This window comes from Camelus bactrianus, chromosome 6, assembly GCF_048773025.1.
Source record: "Camelus bactrianus isolate YW-2024 breed Bactrian camel chromosome 6, ASM4877302v1, whole genome shotgun sequence".
NCBI classification, from domain to species: domain Eukaryota; kingdom Metazoa; phylum Chordata; class Mammalia; order Artiodactyla; family Camelidae; genus Camelus; species Camelus bactrianus.
The window spans coordinates 79,054,716-79,063,230 of record NC_133544.1 but is presented as its reverse complement, the minus strand read 5'-3'; positions in this window follow the sequence as shown (position 1 = coordinate 79,063,230).

Sequence of the window (8,515 nt, the reverse complement as noted above, 5' to 3'; positions counted from 1 at the left end):
CGGTTCAGTTCATCCCTCTGGTGGTGATTTCTTAATCCATCCCTCACCTGGCTTCTTGGCTCCTCTCTCTGGGATTCTGGCTTTGCCTGCCAGTCATTCTTTTCCCTAAGAAATGACATGCACTGGGTTGGAAATATTTCCTCTCATTTCTTTTTTTATATTGATCAGTTCCTTCTTTAGCTCATTTCTCTTTTCTTATACATTATCATCAGTAGCTATAAAAATTTAATTGGTACTATCATCATTCTGCCTGGAAACTTCCTTAAGACATCTATAAACTCATAAGGCTCATTTTCTGTGTTCTATCTTATGGCTGACAAAAGTATTGCCAAGTATTCTGTTACCATATAACTCAGGTCCTACATTTTCCAGCACTTAATATTGTCCTTACTGCCTTCCTACCCTCTAGTAAGAGTTTGTTCACTATTCTTCAAATCCTGGCTAGTAGCCTCTTAATCACCTGCATTATTTTTCTCCTGCATGTGTAGCATGTTGCCAAACTTAGTAGGCTTAACCAACACAAATTTATTATTATTAGATAGTTCTGTAGGTTAAAAGTACAACACTGAGCTCACAGGAATAAAGTCAAGATGTTGGCTGAAATGTATTCCTTTCTGGAGGCTCTGGGGGGGATCTGTTTCCTTGCCTCTTTCAGTTTCTAGAGACCACCCACATTCCTTGGCTTCTGGTTCCTCTCATCCATCTGCAAAGCCAGCCACAGTGGGTTGAGTCCTCATTTTGCATCACTCTGACCTCTTATGTATCCCTCTTCCACTTTAAGGACCCTTGTGTTTATATTGGGCCCACCTGGATAATCCAAGATCATCTCCACATCTCAAGATCGTTAATCACATCTACAAAGCCTCTCTTACCATTAAGAATAACATATTCATAGGTTCTGGGGATTAGGATGTGGGTACCTCAGGGTGGGGGAGCATCATTCTGTTCACCACACTGTCCTTTCAGCCTCCACTAATAGTCTTCTTGTCACTCTTCCAGTCTCCACCTGCTACCTAGTCTTCAAGCCAGTGTCACATGTTTTGGCATTCTGTTATGCTAACATACCACTCCAGATACCAATTTCTGTGTCTATTGTTGCATACAAACCACCCCCAAAATGTAGTGTTTTAAAATAGTAATCATTTACTATGTCTCACAATTCTATGTGAGAATTGTGTCTACCTGGTTGCTTTTGCTCCCCATGTGTGCTAGCGTCACTTAGGCAGCTGCATTCAGCTGATCTCACTCAGTCAGCACATGTGGGGAGGGCATGATGTGAAGCAAAGTGGCTCTCTGCTGTTGAGCTAGACTCTAAAAAAGTTGACAGCTGGAGGCTGCTGACCTCATTGCTTGCAGATGGGCAGCAAATCCTTTCTTGAAGGTGAATCTGGGCAGCATATCTCCTTGCTTACCACAATCCACCCCTTGCTCTACATAGGTCTATTTCTCCACATACGTTTAGAGAGCAGGTACTACAGGATCTTTTCCTGGGGGAACTTAAAAGACAGAGGTTAGCGGGACAAACTACAGTCCCAAATGCCGCAGTCAGGCTTGGCAGTACAATCAGTATTTGCCATCTCCCCCTCCACTATCAAGTCTAGATTCCCCTCACCGTGCAGTACCACCTCTGCTGCTGCTGTTGGCTTAGGTGGTGCTGCGACTCAGACCCTCTTTCCCTGAGGGGCCTGAGTCCCTGCCATCACGCATTTTTCAGAGTGAGGTTGCTATACCTACTCATTACAGTCACAGTTTGGTAAATATCACATGGGTTCCAAACTTACTCCTTCCCACCTTTACAATGTAACAGGATCCCTACCTCCTTCTGATGATCAGAGTCAATTATTCCTGGCAAGATGACTCCTTTTCTTGCCTGCTGGTATCTGTGTATAAGGAGCCCAAAGTACCCAGGCAGCAGCTGCAGCTTATATTTCAATGCTGGTTTTGCTATGTATCTTAGCAAAAGTGTGTCCCCTTTAGGGACCAAGACCTCTCGACATGAAGAGTTCAGAGTTGTGAAGATAGGAAGCACAAGTAGTTCCCTAAGGGTCATTAGAAGTGACTGTAAGTGGTGGGGGACACCTCTTCCACTGTCTTTGAACCAGTGCATATAATACATCTTGGAGTATGGAACCTCACCCTTTCAGAGTATTGCCTCTGAACAGGTGTCCAGCTATACTTTCAGCAGGTTGCTCCAAGACTCCATCAGGCTAGCAGTTTCTAGGTGGTGAGATATGTGACATTATCAGTGGACTCTGTGAATAAGGGTCCACTCCTGCACCTCCTTTTCTGCAAAACAGTTTCCCTGGTTTGATGTGACATTACGTGAGATCTCCTGCTAGTGAATCTAATATTACATAAGCACTCAGATGGCGGTACTGACTGAAGCTCTTAGAGCAGGAAAAGGAACCCCATATCTGGAATATGTATCTATTACTGTGATGAGGAAATGTTGGTCCCTCCAGGATGGAAGGGGCTTGATGTAGCCAACATGACACTTGGTCTCGAGGAATGGTGTCATATCGGGGGCTAAGTATTGCACTCTATTGCTAGTAGGTTGGGCGTTCAGCAGCAACAGGAACTAAGTCAGGCTTGATCAGTTGAATCCATGCTCAGTCTTCACCCCTTCCACAATGGACACTCCATTCACGTGCTCAAGTGCCAACACCAGTTGGCCAATGACTGAGGCAGGATGGATGATGTCAACAGGACAATTTATTCAGTCTTTTTTATTGTTTAGTGCCTCTTCAGCAGTGGGTGCTCTCCAGTGGGTGTTACGTGTGATACAAAGAGCCTCACTGTTCATACTCACATTCAATGCCAATTATGTCCACCCACAGGCTCCTATTCCAGACTTCCTCTGGTTGATCTTCCAATATTTCTCCTCCTAGCATAATTACCAGTTCAGCCACCCAGACTATTCCGTTCTGGATCAGCTTTGCATGTAATCAGAGGCCCACTTTCTGTAGAGCATCAGTGGTACTTAGCCATCCACTTCTGTTATTCTTAAATCGACAAGTTCCTTCATCAGTCTCAAATACCTGTTACTCTGCACCCACCAGTGCATTCTCTTCCACAGGTAAACCCTCTCGTTTTACCACTAGTGAGAGTTGCCACTTTGAGCCAGGCCTTCCTTATGGCCCATGTGCCACATGAAATGGAGTCCTCATTGGCAGCTCAGACCACTCCTGGGACCGACTGTCACAGCTGGGTTCTCAGTAGGATCCTGAGATGCAATTTGGGCTGCAAGATGTTTATCAGAGAACATTTGTTAAGGGAAGGGGAAGGAGAACTGGGCAGAGGAAGAAGTCAAGCTGCAATGGAGGAAGCTCTGGAGTGAGTTTTGCCTGACATAATATGATACATTAGGCTGAAATGGCAAGGTTTTTATACCCCCACTGTGCTCAGTTCTCGACGTAGGAAGGATGCGACTTCAGGTGAAGTGTTTTCTATAGCTGCTGCAGATGAACTGTCGATAGCTAGAGAATTTCTCTTCTCCACACTCCCTGCAGCTCATCAGCAAGTCTTTCCTAGAAGAGGGATCGAGACAGCTCATCTTCATGTTTACCACAGCGTCTAACCCATCTGCTAATCATATTTCACTCTACCTTCAAAATATATCCAGGATCTGATCATTCCTTACCACTCTCCCATTATCATGAATGCTCTTGTTTAGGCAAACATCATCTTTCATATGGACTATTGAAATAGTATTCTAATTGATCTTCCTACTTAACTCCTTACTCTCTTACAGTCTGTTTTTCATAAAGGAGTCAGAATAATCCTTTTAAAATATAAGTCAAATCTTGTGACTCCTTTGCTTAAATTCCCCAATGACTTTGCACTGCACTCAATAGTAAAATCCAAACGTCTCATCACGGTCTTCAAAGCACTAAGATGTGCACCTGTATTCCTACTCCACTATGATCCTACCTTTTATGACTTTTTCCTTTCCACACAGTGGTCCAGCTGAACTGGCCTCCTTGCTATTTCTCAAACATGCCCAGTATGTTGCTGCCTTAGGACCTCTGCACATATTTTCCCCTCTCCTCAGAATGCTATTCTTTTAGCTGTCTGTACAACTCACTTTCTCTTCATTCAGGTCTCTGCTCAAGTTTATCAGAGGCTTTCCTAGACAACTGTATTTAAAATAGCATCCCTTGGAATTTGACACAACATTGTAAAATGACTATAACTCAACAAAAAATGTTAAAAAAAAATGAAATGAAATAAAATAGCATCCCTTTCCTGCACTAGTTACTGTCTCTTACTCTGCTTTGCCTCCCTTCTTAGCAGTTATTATCTGACATGCTATATCCACCACCTAGACAAGAATCTGGCATATCATAAGCAACCAAAAATTGTTGAACGGATGGATGGATGAATCCTGGGACTTTCCTTTGCCGCTTTCTTGATGCTCTCTTCCTCTCTTCCAGTTTCTTCCTGCATTGTGCTGGCAAACATCCTCCAGTATCTTCTTAAGTATCTTTATCTCAAGAAGGATTTATGGGAAGGCTTTTTTTTTTTTTTTTGAGAACTTGTATGTCTTTATTCTATACTCACACACAATTAATGGATTGTTTGCTAGGAAACAGAATCCAAGCAGAAAATCATTTTCACCTAAGAGTCCTGAAGTCATCACCCCATTGCCATCTACTTACCAAAGCTTTTGAGAAGTCCTATGACAACCCGATTCTTGATCTTTGTATGACCTGTTTCTTCTCTTTGAACACTTCGGTTATTTTCTCTATATCTGTGGTGCTCTGCAATTCCTTGATAATAAGCCTTAATTTATGCCTTTTTTTTAATTCTAAAGACCTGTTTCCTTCAGTTTTAGGAATTAAAATAGAATTTCCCCCTATGATTCTCATTCTTTCTGTAACTTCTATTATTTAGATAAAGTACCTTATGGAGTAGTCCTTAAATTTTTTCCTTCAACTTCCCACTTCTTTGACTTTCTGGGAAGTTGAAAAAAATAAACATTCATTCTGAGTTTAGAAATGACCTTCAGAAAGGAAGCCAAAATAAAGTCTTGTTTTTTGACTCGCTATTCACTCATTATAGTCATTATAGTGGCAGAATTATTAAATAAAGATATTGAGGTCATAGACAGTAAGTTAATCAGCCAACTGTTGGTGTGAACATTACAGCACAGGTGAGTAAATCTTCTCCTTCAAACACAATATTCTATAATCAATATGTAACAGCATAAATACGATTTACTATAACTACATATAAAATAAGACTGCAGTTGTCAGTCTCAAGGGGATAATATGTAAACATCATGGTTAAAGATAATTTTGAGAGTAGTGACTACTTTGGCCCTTCTCAGCAATCCAGCTAGAAACTCAATTTCATTACAATGTGCAGTGTATGTGCAGATTAATAGATTAAGTGTATGAGAGACTTTCATTCCACCTAGCTAATACTCTTTTTCTGTGTGTGAATTTATAGAAACTGGTATACAGATAATCTCCAACTTCCTCCTTAACAACAAAGGGCAATGGCTAGTATAAGCACTATTGTCAGTAAATGTCTTTCCCCTCAAGGTTCTTATTAAGTACAATAAAACACGTAGTTATAGTTTCAACTACAACTTGAAGGTTGGACTTTATTTGGAACTTACAATTTTCTATTTGTATGCTATATTTTTTCTTTCAACTCTTGTATTTTTTGTTTCACTAATCACATTCTTAATTTACAAGATCTCTTTTTTGTCTATTGCTTGTTCTTCATACTGTCCCATTCTTATTTTGTGAATACAATATACTTTTTCTTTGAAGACATTTAGTCCTTTTTTTCTCTTTTGTTCTCTGCTTGTCTGTTCCCTTTGGATTTTTCCCCCTCCTTGTTAACTGGGCCCCTCTTTTTAATTTGGAGGCTTTCACCAAGTGTTATTGATGGGTGGTGAGTTTTGTCTAGTGGTCTTCATTGTAGGCTCAATTAAGTTTGCTTTGCCAAACTTTTCACTAGGGTCTTTTGATTGTCAGTATTTGGAGGCAAAACTTTGGTAAAATTATCACCTTCAGTAACATGGAAGGCAGAAAATGTGCCTAATGCACTCATAGCATTGGGTGAGATTTTGCGGTAGAATTTTGAAAGAATAAGCTGAGAGCTATTACTGCAAGTTTTAAGGTACTCTAAGAGAAAGGCAAGCTCAAAAATAAGGAAGCGGGTATACAAATATTATTGAAAGGGAATACAGAGCCTATGCTGGAAAATGAAATTGTTTTTCACCAAATCAAATGTGTGATTGTTAAATACTGCTTTAGGACAAAGACCAAATCCAGGGTATTGCATTACCATGGCCTCAAGAAAAGACCAAATAAAGGGTGTAACTACACACTCGTCTTGTACAACCTCTGAAGGGATTAAGGGGATGCCTTTCAGCTGAATCAAAGGACTACTAGGAAGATCAAGGAAATGAAAAGATTGATATGCTCAATACGTACACATCTCTACAAACTAAGTCATGAGTACTTTGAACATCTCAGGCTGAACTAGTTTCTCTAATCCTCTTCCACTGCAGTCTTCCCGACCTTCACTCCCCCAGCAACTTCCATATTTGGGTGAACTTCAACTCCTTTATTAAACTTCTATTAATGTAATATTTATAACAAATCTGCTTTCCTTACCAAATACAGACTAAACTATCTGGCTTCTCTAGAAAAGAGAGCCTGACGCAAGAAATTAAATCTATTAATTTATTAGAAGGGGCAATCCAGGCTGATGACAGTGAAAAAGAAAGTAAGGCTAGCAAGGATTGGAAGCAAATGCAAATTGACAAATTACTGTATTGCATTTGGTTTCTGCTTCAAGAAAAGACATTGCTGATAATTTGGCAAGTACACTTGCTTAGCTACATGGTACATCTCTGGGCAGAAGAATGAAAAACTGAACCTCAAAATAGTTCATCAGAAGAAGGGAGAGAAATTTGTCTGACAGCTTCTTCTAGCCCATTGATCCAAGTTTTCCAGTTAACTTCACTGCTCCTTATGGCATCATCTAGCTTTTTTGACAGTCACTGGGGAAACCCTGTGGCATGGTGCTTCCTTGAGTCCAGAAGTGTAGGGATTGGTCCTGGATTCTGAGCATGTGGCTAGTTGACCTCAGGCAGAAGAATCACTCAAATCCTCTGGTAGTGTGTCACTATGTAGGGTGGTAGCTATGACAAAGAAAGTGGTTGGTGGCCTAGGAAACAGTGGGGCCAAGAATCTGAGAAGGCACTTGAGAAACATGTGTTTGATACTGTATCCAAAGATGAGATATCTATTGGCACAACAATGCTGTATAATAACAGCTATAAAGCCTCAGTGGCAGGGAACAATGGACATCCCTTGCTCACACATCTGGAATCAGATAAGTGTCAGTTAGGTGGTCCTGCTGATCTTGGCTGGGATGGCTCATATATCTGAGGGTTGACTGGCTATCAGTCAATCTAGACAGAATACAGCTGGGACAACCAGGGCAACTTGGCTTGGCTCCATGCATATCTCACCCTCCAGCAGGCTAACCCAGGCATGTTCATGCTTATGGCAACAGCAGTAGCACGAGGGTAAGTGGAAATACACTAGATGTTTGGAAATACATATGATTCTCCAGAATCAGTGAGAAGGTACTCCAAAGGAGCATGAAAAAAGACTGTGAATATGACGAATACAGGGAGGGGTAAAGAATTAGGATTGTTTTGTTCAAACAGGTATTATTGTTTGGGGGGAAGAACTTGAGATTTGTCTGTAAATTAGGCTCTTATGAAGTATGTGGGTCATCTTTCCTACAACAGCTGTAAGATAGGGGCAAATTAGTTCCTTTTCTTCCCCCTTCTCCCTTTTAATTATATTTCGTTGATTTGTAGAGCCAGTTAAATGGCAATAGATTCTGGCTCAGGGAAGTTCAAATTTAGCCCAGAGAAATTCAACTTTGGCCCTGTTTAAATCAATTCAGGCCTTCCTCTGTTCCCAAGGCCACGTTTTAAAAATGAAGAAATCCATTCTAATTTCATTCTTATAAAATAACTGATAGCCAGTTACCACCTATTAACTCATAGGCAAATTGGCTAGTTAATGTGGCTAAGACTATGGGACCAACAATGTTCAGACATTACATAATCCACGTTCTTTTTTTAATGAAGAGAATAACACAATGGGGACCTCACTGAACCAAATCAGAAGTCCCAGATTCTAGATAAAGTTCTACCACTAAATAGTTATGTGACCCTATGGGCAAGCTGCTTAATCTCTTTAGGCCTCAACTGCCACATATATGTTAATCAGGGACTGCTCTAAATCACGTTTCAAATGTCCACAGTACGTTAGTAGGCATTACTTATTCAAATATGTTTAAGAAATACTAACTTAAATAAAGTTTAAAATGTTTATTTCAGAACTTTCCAGCACTTTTATGCTGTACCTTTTGAATCTCTAAGAGGGAAATATAATGTGCAATAAATAAAGTTTACCAGTAACTCATTTTCTTATAAAAACGTGTCCCATTGAATACACTTTGGAAAATGTATTGT